General features: G+C 47.6%; 1 long non-coding RNA gene across 1 annotated transcript; it reads left to right on the top strand.

Annotated features, from left to right (window-relative positions):
- The first annotated feature begins 763 nt into the window (after positions 1 to 763).
- On the top strand, positions 764 to 9,150 carry LOC136398041 (uncharacterized). The gene is made up of 3 exons (XR_010749968.1): positions 764 to 972; positions 7,889 to 7,972; positions 8,094 to 9,150. It is a non-coding gene; the product is annotated as an uncharacterized lncRNA (long non-coding RNA).
- The last annotated feature ends 1,299 nt before the right edge of the window (positions 9,151 to 10,449 follow it).

Below are 10,449 nucleotides of genomic sequence, written 5' to 3'. Positions count from 1 at the left end.
GTGGCTTAGAAATTTAATTTCTCGATCATGTAAAATGAATGTGGAGGGGCCCTGGCCGGTTGGCTCAGCGGTAGAGCGTCCGCCTGGCGTGCGGGGGACCCGGGTTCGATTCCCGGCCAGGGCACATAGGAGAAGCGCCCATTTGCTTCTCCACGCCCCCCTCCTTCCTCTCTGTCTCTCTCTTCCCCTCCCGCAGCCAAGGCTCCATTGGAGCAAAGATGGCCCGGGCGCTGGGGATGGCTCCTTGGCCTCTGCCCCAGGCGCTAGAGTGGCTCTGGTTGCGGCAGAGCGACGCCCTGGAGGGGCAGAGCATCGCCCCCTGGTGGGCAGAGCGTCCCCCCTGGTGGGCGTGCCGGGTGGATCCCGGTCGGGCGCATGCGGGAGTCTGTCTGACTGTCTCTCCCCGTTTCCAGCTTCAGAAAAATACACACAAAAAAAATGAATGTGGAGGTAGATGATCCAGAGCAGTTCAGCAGCTCTGCAGTCCCTGGGCACCTGGGCTCCTTTCTTTGTACCCCGTCATCCTAGCAAGGACCACCTCACGGTCCAGGCTGGCTGGTTTTAGCCATCTTGTCTACATCATTAGTGAACTGTTTTAGATTCTGTATTTGTCTAACTGGCATCAGTTAATCACAAGACCAAACTAATGGCCAAAGTACTCTTAATCTCCCCCGTGATCCAGAGCGCATGTTCTGAACTCTTTCTTATCTGACTCTCACAGCAAGTCAGTGCCTCCCCTGCCTTCAGTCACCCCAGAGCCAGGTCCCAGACAGCTAAGGAGAGCCCCTATGCTCCAGAGCCTGCTGGAACTATCCGAACTAGCCAACCCTAACCTTGCTTAGCCTGAAGAAAACACAACAAAGGCGGTGTGGCCTGTGTATTTTCCTTGCTCCTGCTTCTGCATCCTGACCGATCCTGAGGCTTTTCCATGTGGCCCTGCACGGCCCGTCTGTGCCCCCTCTCATGGAAACTGTGAGTAATAAATTCCTTTTCCAATGGCAATAGTTTCTCCATGTCATCACTCCGTCTCCTTTATAAATTAAAACATGGACACACATACCAAGTGAGTCAGGTCCTGCTAAGCAGCTTTTCTGGCCCGCACAACACTGAAGAGTATGGCTGTCTTTAGTCTCCTCCCCACAACTGGCTCCAGAGAAGGCTAGGAGGGTACCGTGTTGTCCCAAATAAGTCGGGGTTCTGTCATGGTCACCTTACTGTCCACTCTCCTGGCACTTTATGCTTCTCCTGTGCTAGCAGTTATCCTTCTGTCCCACAAGACCTGCTTACTGTTTGTCATCTCTCTAAAGGCAAGTTGATAAGATGAGAGACAGCTTTGTCATGTTTCTTTGGTGATTATTGTATCCCTGCACCTAACACAGTGCCTTGCACTCAGTCCTACAAAAAGAAAGTGTAGCTTGTTCACTATTAACTTAGGAGCAGAGGTGACACGTCTACATTGTTAGGTTATGCATACCTTCCTGTAAAATGGACAGCAGTATTGACATGGATTTTTATTTACGGTATGTAGTCATTGAACATATGTTTTTTTTGAGCACTTCAGTTAGGCTCATTACTAGTTCTCGGTGCCAGAGGCAGTGCTGGGCTAAACAGACGTGGTCTTTTACTCAGCACTATTTAGAGTAAATTCCTGGCAGCAGATCTAAGCCTTGCTGGGCTCACCTTGCTTTTTCTTTCAGACGAGTGTCAGTCTATGCTTTTTTAAAGTAAGGGCAATTTTAAATGTCCTCATTATCATCCTAATTTCCTCTTTAAAAATGTTACTTGGTCATTCTTCCCTTTTAAGTTTTATAGCCCCCAAGAAATGAACAATTGAACCACAAGGGCCAGATATAAACTCTAATTCTCTTTCCTGGAATGTATCTTGGTAACACCCTGCACTATTCTCCTTTGAACTTTGGCTATTGTAGAAACTTATTCAGAATAGATTTTTAGAGTGAACTGAGCTACACAATATCACAGTGTGATCTTTGCTGGCCCCAGGTTCTTCAATTTAAGGTCTGGTGTGGCATGAAAACCCCCTACCATCATCTTTCTGTATAGATTTTCCAAAGACATTTTCCCTCAGCCTGCTGAGAAAGTGAGTTCACTTCCAGTATCAACTCACTTTATGATTTGTGCTCAGTTCTGAATTTATGAAGGAGACTTGAGTGGTGACATGGAGAGGCTAACACCGTTGGGAGAATTTATTACTTGCATTTCCATTTATTTAAAACCTTTCCTCTGCTCACCTGCCTTTCTTATAGTAATGGTGATAAAAGTGAAATAACACAGTGTGTTCTAACGTGGGTGTCTCTCAAACACTACATTATCACTTTATTAGTGTCTACACAATAAAGTATATAACATGAAATGGGGTCTCACAAGCAAGATACTACCATTTTTATTAATTAATGTCAGTGCAGTGGTGACTAAACACAAGTTTTGGTCAAATAAGTTTGTAAAATATGATTTTTATGTTTGCTCGCTTATAGTTTGCATTGGGGGCTGGGCAGCGCCAGGTATGTGGTCTCCGAAATTGCAAATTACCTTACTGCTGGGGAAGGGCCATTGTTTTGCTTATGTTTGCTGGAGGAGAGGTTGTCTCGCCAGAAAGTTTTGCAAAGGAGAGAAGAAGGAGAAGAGGCAGAAGGAAGCGTGTTTGCAGAGGGAGAGCAGAGAGAATGCGGAGTGTTGAGGAAGAAGCCAGCTTGTGCAGAGAGAGAGGTGTGCAGATGGGGAACCAGAGCTGAGGGGATTTTGAGAGCTCCGCTGAAACCGGTGGGGCCTGTTAAGCCTAATCCGGAGGGACCTGAAACATTGAAGACAGGAACAAGGTCCATTGGTTACACATCAAAGCTTTATTGTCTAGCTTGGCCAAGGGGTGGCTACTCCAACAGAATTCTGAAGGAAAGCGTGCGCCGGCCCTTTGTTCTACTTAGTTTTTATAGTTTTGTAAGTGGGAAGTACAGAAGCAAAAATTGCAATTAGGAGCCCCTTACCGCTATTGGTTATAGTCATATGTCCTTTAACATGATAGGACCACGTTCAATTTGCAAGCCATACATCCTTTTGGGGAAAACAAAGTTTACAAGACAACACAATGGTAGAAAGATGTCTCTTTACATATTAAAAGGCCTTCCTATATTATCTAGTGTTTATCTGCCATCTCTCTGTCCAGAGTCACTCGTGTTAACCACACGCATTTGCATAGGAGAGGTAGTTTTGGTGGGGACAAATACCTGCAAATGGCTCATTGCTATGAGAAAAAGTTTATTTTGGCTTTTCTCTTCCTGCACCTGGCTAGCCATTCACCCTTTTCCCCACAGGCGTGGTGGAATGTCTGGGGATCCATGTTTTTCTCCCCTCTGCATTTGCAATACAATGCCAAGGGCCATCCTGGTTATGCCAATCACACAGTACAGAGACTATTCTCACAATTTCTCTGCACATCTTAACCCAAATCAACAAAATGTTTCTCAAGCCTCCCAAAATATTAATATTAATTCTGTAGCTTTTGGTACTTTACAACACCTGCGGCTCAGTGGCTCCTCAGGGCCTTTGATTCTAGGAGAAATCGGAGAAGATTCTCCTGGTTGTGGAACTGGAGAACGTGTCAGTGGCTTTGGGAGCCCTGTGTGTTTGCTCGTACGCCAGTGCAAGACTTTAATAAAGGAATGGCCTACCATTCCTTGGCTCCACTGTTTCTTTACTGTCTGTCTGGCCAGTAGCCACGGCTGTCGCGGCCAGGCAGATGCAGGTTCCCATTAAATTTGGACAGATGGTAAAGAAACAGTGGAGCCAAAACCTGGTGGGCCATTCGTTTATTCTAGACTCACACCATCTGATGAGCAAACACACACAGGGCTCACAAAGCCCCTGACACATTCTCCGGTTCCACAACCAGGAGAATCTTCTCCAGTTTTTCCTAGAATCAAAGGCCTCACCAGACCCAAAGCCCTTCACCTCTGGTTCTCATCTGCCAACATGACTTCTTACTCTAAAACTGGCTTCTCTCTCCTTTAGCACTCTGCCTTCTCTCTGATCTCACTATGCAAAAATGGTTTCTTTTTCCTTCTTCTCCTGCTCCTTCCTTTTTAAAACTTTTCTGGCGCCAAAACCTCTCCTCCTGCAACATTAGCATAAGAATGGCCATTCCCAAGCAGGAAAGTAATTTGCAATTTCACAAACACATACCTGGTGCTGCTGGCTGCCATTTTTTTTTTTTTTTTTACAGAGACAGAGAGAGGGATAGATAGGGACAGACAGACAGGAATGGAGAGAGATGAGAAGCATCAATTATTAGTTTTTTGTTGCGACACCTTAGTTGTTCATTGGTTGCTTTCTCATACGTGCCTTGACCATGGGCCTTCAGCAGTCCGAGTAACCCCTTGCTTGAGCCAGCGACCTTGGGTCCAAGCTGGTTGTAAGGTTGGTGGATAATGGGGGATGGTCATGTGGGGAACCCAGACCCGTGAACTTTTGCTAGGATCACCCACAACCAAGCATGCCAAAAGAGGCTTCACTGAAACCGTTTGGAAAAAAGCGACCCATATGCCAGCCAGTGAGATTTCACCATGTCATATTAGCTCAACTTCCCTAGAGGGACCCCTTTAAATATCTCCCATGCAGTTTAATCCTTGCAACTTCCCTGGCCTCCATCTTTCCTCGGGGCCAGGGAACCTCGCCGGGCAGGATGCGCGCTCTGTACTCAGTAAAGCCTTTTACTATTCCACACTTTGTGGCTCCGAGCCCTCTTCCTTCCTTCTCGGTGGGGAAAAAGACCTTACATTTTGGTGCCGAAACCCGGGAGGAGTAGAAGTCCACAAGGACTGCTCCTCTTCCTCATCCCCTCCGAGAAAGAACCAGGATCTCCAACCTCCCACCCACTTCGGCGCATGGTGCGGTAAGTCCCCTGCCTCTGCCTTCCTCTCAGTTCTTTCCTCCAAGACTCCCTGTCTGAAACCATAGCTATATCAGGGAAGTCTTTTCCGTCCGTCCGAGTGCATGTGCTTCGGAGACGTCCGGAGCATATCCACTTTACCTTTTACGTCCGTGGCCAGACCTTGAGTTTTTAGGACACTAATACTCAAATCTGACCACTCTGAGGACTGAGGGCGGCTGTGGGGGCACAGGAATCTCCCTCCCTAAAGAAGAAGAAACTGTTCTTCTTCTCCGCTGTGGCCAGGCCACAGAACCCACTCAGTTAGCCTCCTGAAGGGACTTTCGGTGTTAACACCCTCACCAATTTAACTATCACCAAAAAAGCTGGGAACTGATTGGAGATCTTTTACATACATGGCTTCTAATTATTCGCGCACCCATCCTTAATCTCTGTGCTGCCTGTTCCACCGCGCGGGCCTTTTTCTGGCCAGAGAAACCTCACCTAAAACCTCCACTCCTGATCTTTCCTTCTCTGCGGACTCTCAACTCTCTCTCCCTCCTGTCTGACCCCCGGGGCCACCCCTCTCTCGGGACTTTTCTCTGGTCCCTCTGCGGACCTCTTTTGTGCTCAGGTCTCTTCCCTCCGAGAGCCCTCTCCCCTCCCTTTGCAAAAACCTGTTTCTTATTCATCCCTACCATCTCTCTTTCTTCTCCCCTGCTGGTCAGGGGCCCTTCCCTTCTCCACTGTGTTCTTAAACCCCTCCTCCGTCAGGCCTTTCTCAGCCTGGCATTGGCTCTTACACTGGTTTTCAGGATGTCCAACCCCAATTTTCTTGCAGAAAGTTCTGGCCCTGTCCTGACTTTGGCTCCAGCATTTCCTGCGGGATCTGGGTGCCAGGCTCTGCAAGAGCCCTCCTCCTTTTATTCCCAATCCCCCAAACCCCTATCCGGAACCTGTGAACATGGCATTTAAAGTTTTTAATGGTCCCAACTAGGAGAAATAGGCCAAGGCTGTTTGCCAGGCCCGCATGCAGCAGAAGGTAATGCTTCAAACCCCGGCTCCTGTGGCAACCCTGTGGCCAATAGAACAACAAAGGCAAGGCACAGAAAGTGCCCAACCCAAATCCAAGCCACAAAGAGAAACCCCACCAGCAGCTTGCTTTAAGTGTGGCAAGCAGGACCACTAGTCCCGGCAGGGCCCCTGCCGGCGGCTGCCCACTGAGCCTTGCCCTGACTACAAGCAGCCCGGTCACTGGCAGAGTGATTGCCCCTTTGGGCAACAGGTTTTTCCTCAGTGCCTCTACGTGGAGGACAAGCCGCCCGAATGGGGAGGCCAGTCCAGCCAGGTGGGCGCATCGCTCAAACTCCTAGGGCATGGCCTGGACACGGAGAACCCAGGGTATGCTGCAACAAGTGGGTAAGTCCATCTCATTTCTTGTAGACACGGGGGCTACCTCCTCTGTTTTGCCACCACACTCTAGACCTCTAGTTCCCTCACGGGTCTCGGTTATGGGAGTGGATGGGGTCCCCTACCTTTCCCCTTTTTATGCCACTCCTGACCTGCAGTTCTGCCTCAAGCTTGCCTCCTTACAGGACCACTGGCAGTCAGAACCACTGGACTCCATCCATCTCCAGCTCACCAAAATGCTGGACCCTACAAATTCCCCTATTACTCCACTTTTTAAAAAATCCTTATAGGACCACATCCGCTAAGTTTCTCAACTCACAGCCACACAGATGTTCCTCCTGACACCCCTTAAAACCACCACCTTCTGATCTTCCCCACCCCATGATGCCCCTATTCAGCAGGAAGTAGCCAGAAGAATAAATGGCGCCCCTTTTCTATTTAACACAAAAGGTCAGAATGTAAGGTCGGTGGATAATGGGGGATGGTCACGTGGGGAACCCAGACCTGCGAACTTTGGCTAGGACCGCCCACAACCAAGTGCACCAAAAGAGGCTTCACAAGAACTGTTTGGAAAAAAGCAACCATCTGCCAGCCAGTGAGATTTCGCCACATCATATTAGCTCAACTTCCCTAGAGGGACCCCTTTAAATATCTCCCACGCGGTTTAATCCTTGCGACTTCCCTGGCCTCCATCTTTCCTCAGGGCCAAGGAACCTTGCCGGGTGGGATGCACCTTTTACTATTCCACACTTCGTGGCTCCGAGCCCTCTTCCTTCCTTCTTGGTGGGGAAAAATACCTTACACTGGTGAGCTTTGCTCAAACCAGATGAGCCTGCAATGAAGCTGGTGACCTCGAGGTCTCGAACCTGGGTCTTCTGCATCCCAGTCCAACGTTCTATTCATTGTGCCACCGCCTGATCAGGCATCTGGCTGCTATTTTTATTTTTATTATTATTTATTTTATTTTATTGTATTGTATTTTTTGTATTTTTCCGAAGCTAGAAACAGGGAGAGACAGTCAGACAGACTCCCGCATGCACCCGACCGGGATCCACCCAGCACGCCCACCAGGGGCGATGCTCTGCCCACCAGGGGGCGATGCTCTGCCATGACCAGAGCCACTCCAGCGCCTGGGGCAGAGGCCAAGGAGCCATCCCCAGTGCCTGGGCCATCTTTGCTCCAATGGAGCCTCGGCTGTGGGAGGGGAAGAGAGAGACAGAGAGGAAGGAGAGGGGGAGGGGTGGAGAAGCAGATGGGCGCCTCTCCTGTGTGCCCTGGCCGGGAATCGAACCCGGGACTTCTGCACGCCAGGCCGACGCTCTACCACTGAGCCAACCGGCCAGGGTCTGGCTGCCATTTTTAACAATAAAAGTGAGCAAACTCAAAAAACACCGTCTGTCCGAATCTAATGGGAACCTGCATGTGCATGGCCACGACAGTGGAGACTGCTGGCCATACAACAAGATACCTTCCATCCTTCATTTTTTTTTCTTGAATTCTCCATTAGAGACATTTTTGGAAAATTCTGCCATTCCCAGTCTCCTTCAGCAATTAAAGTCTAGACCCATCTATAGCTCCAGTCTAAAATTTACCCCCTAGGAGATCTGCGGTGGTGCAGTGGATAAAGCCTTGACCTGGAAGGCTGAGGTGGTCAGTTCGAAACCCTGGACTTGCCTGGTTGAGGTACATATGTGAGTTGATGCTTCCTGCTCCTCCTTCTTTATCTCTCTATTTCTCTCTCTCTCTCTCCATTCTCTAAAAATAAATAAATAAAATCTAAAATTCATCCCTTGTCCTCCTCCAGGACTGGCCATGCTTATGGTTAGAGATTTGGATGCAGACAGAGCTTCAACTGTGCTTCCACTTCCTCCCCTCTCCCACCTGGATTGGAGAAGACTTGCAACTACCCTGGGGACTCCTCCTCCCTCCTCCAGTTTCTCTGATGTGTGAAGGAAGCCAGCTGGGAGAGAGATGGGTTCTTTTTTTAACTGACTATTGATCCTCTCTTGGAGGTTATGATATTTAATTTTATGTCACCTTAACTAGGCTGCGGTGCCCAGTTGTTTGGTTAGACAAAAGTCTAGAGGTTGCTGTGAAGGTGTTTTTTAGATGTGACTAACATTCCAATCAGTAGACTTTGAGTAATTCCGATTATCTTTCATAATGTGGGTGGGTCTTAGACAATCAGTATCGGTTGAAAGCCTTAAGAGAAAAGACTGAGGTCCTCACAGAGGAAGTAATTCTGCTTCCAGACCGCCTTCAGACTCAAGGCTACAACATCAACTCCTGCCAGAATTTCCAGTCTGCCGTCTGTTAGGGTTAAATTAGACCCTGTAAAACTCAAATTCCCTTCGCTGAAACGGAACACTCTCATCCCCCACTGTAAGGTTGTAGTTACATAATTTCCTTGCTATTCTCTCTCCTAATAGTTGCCTGGCCTTCACTTTGAAATGTAGCAAAGCTTGCATTGGGGAGGGACCTCACCATGATGGGGAGTTTAAATCACAAAGATTGTTTGTGAAAGCCTAGCCACAGACTCAGGCCCCCAGCTATTCCTGGGAGACTGACTTCTTGGCTGTCTTCAGAATTTACCAAGGACACCAAGCTGGTGCTACATCAAACAGCTTGTGTCCCTGCAGCAGGCTGTCCCCTCCTCCTGCTCATCGTCAAGTCAGTGATCAAGGCCACAACCCCCTGATACGCTAATCTGAGCTTACCCAGGTGCAAGCACTCCAGGCCAGCAAACACTTGCATAACCTCTGTATCTACCGCTCACTCCCGCAACTCAGTGCTGACAGCCTTCTTGCCTGCTTGTATGCTTGCATCTAGGCATTTTAAAAATAAATTTCCCTTTTGGAACACACTAGCCTCGTGTTTTCAGTTTGTCCCCATGGTTTATGTCTTTCACCCCCCTGCTCAGCAGATTTCATACTTGCCACCTCCCACAATCATGTGAGTCAATTCCTTAAAATAAATCTCTCCCTCTCAGAAATGAGCTATCAAGCCACGAAAAACGTGGAGAAACTTAAATGCCTCTTACTAGAGGAAAGAAGCCAGTCAGAAAAGGCTACATATTGTATGATTCCAACTGTATGATGTCTGAAAAAGGCAACACTATGGAGACAGTGAAAAGATCGGGGGTTGTCAGGGTTTGGTGGTGGTGGGGAACAGGAAGAGCACAGAGGATTTTTACTGCAGTGAAAATACTCTGACTGATACTCTAATAGTGGGAGGTACATGTCACTACCCATGTACAAACCCACTGAATGTACAACCCCAGAGTGAACCTTGTGGTAAACTATGGGTTTGGATGATGCTGTATCCCTTACCCTCACCCAGCAAATATAACACTTTAGTTGAACATGTTGATAATGGGGGAGTCTGTACGTGCATGGGCATAGGGAGTATATGGGAAATCTCTGTACCTTCTGTTTAATTTTGCTGTGGACCTAAAACTGCTTCAAAAATATAAAGTCTTAATAAAAAAATTATAAAATAAATCTCATATATGTTTCTTCTTAAAGCCTTCAATTGATTGGATAAGACTTACCCGCATTTTGTACACACACACACACACACACACACACACACACACACATACACATACACACACCTTTGTGAGGAGCCCTGAAAAGCCACTGTGCCACTTCACCCGCAGGTGTTGTAAGGCACCAAAAACTACAGAATTAATATTAATATTTTAAGAGGCTTGAAGAACATTTTATTAATTTGGGTTAAGGTGTGCAGAGAAATTGTTAGAAGTCTCTGTACTGTCTGGCATGACCAGGATGGCCCTTGGCATTGTATTGTAAATGCAAAGGGAAGGAAAACATGGATTCCCAGACATTCCACCACACCTGTGGGGAAAAGGGTGAATGGCTAGCCAGGTACAGGGAGAGAAAAGCCAAAATAAACCTTTTCTTATAGCAATGAGCCATTTGCGGGCATTTGTCCCCACGGAAACTACCTCTCCTATGTAAATGCATGTGGTTAACAAGTGTGACTCTGGACAGAGAGATGGCGGATGAACACTAGAAAATATAGGAATGCCTTTTAATATGTAAATAGACATCTTTCTACCATTGTGTTAACTTGTAAATTTTGTTTTCTCCAAAATGATGTATGGCTTGCAAATTGAACATGGTCCTATCATATTAAAG

Source organism: Saccopteryx leptura, chromosome 3 (assembly GCF_036850995.1).
Source record: "Saccopteryx leptura isolate mSacLep1 chromosome 3, mSacLep1_pri_phased_curated, whole genome shotgun sequence".
Taxonomy (NCBI): Eukaryota; Metazoa; Chordata; class Mammalia; order Chiroptera; family Emballonuridae; genus Saccopteryx; species Saccopteryx leptura.
The sequence above is the reverse complement of the archived record's forward strand: the minus strand, read 5'-3'. Positions and strand labels throughout refer to the sequence as shown.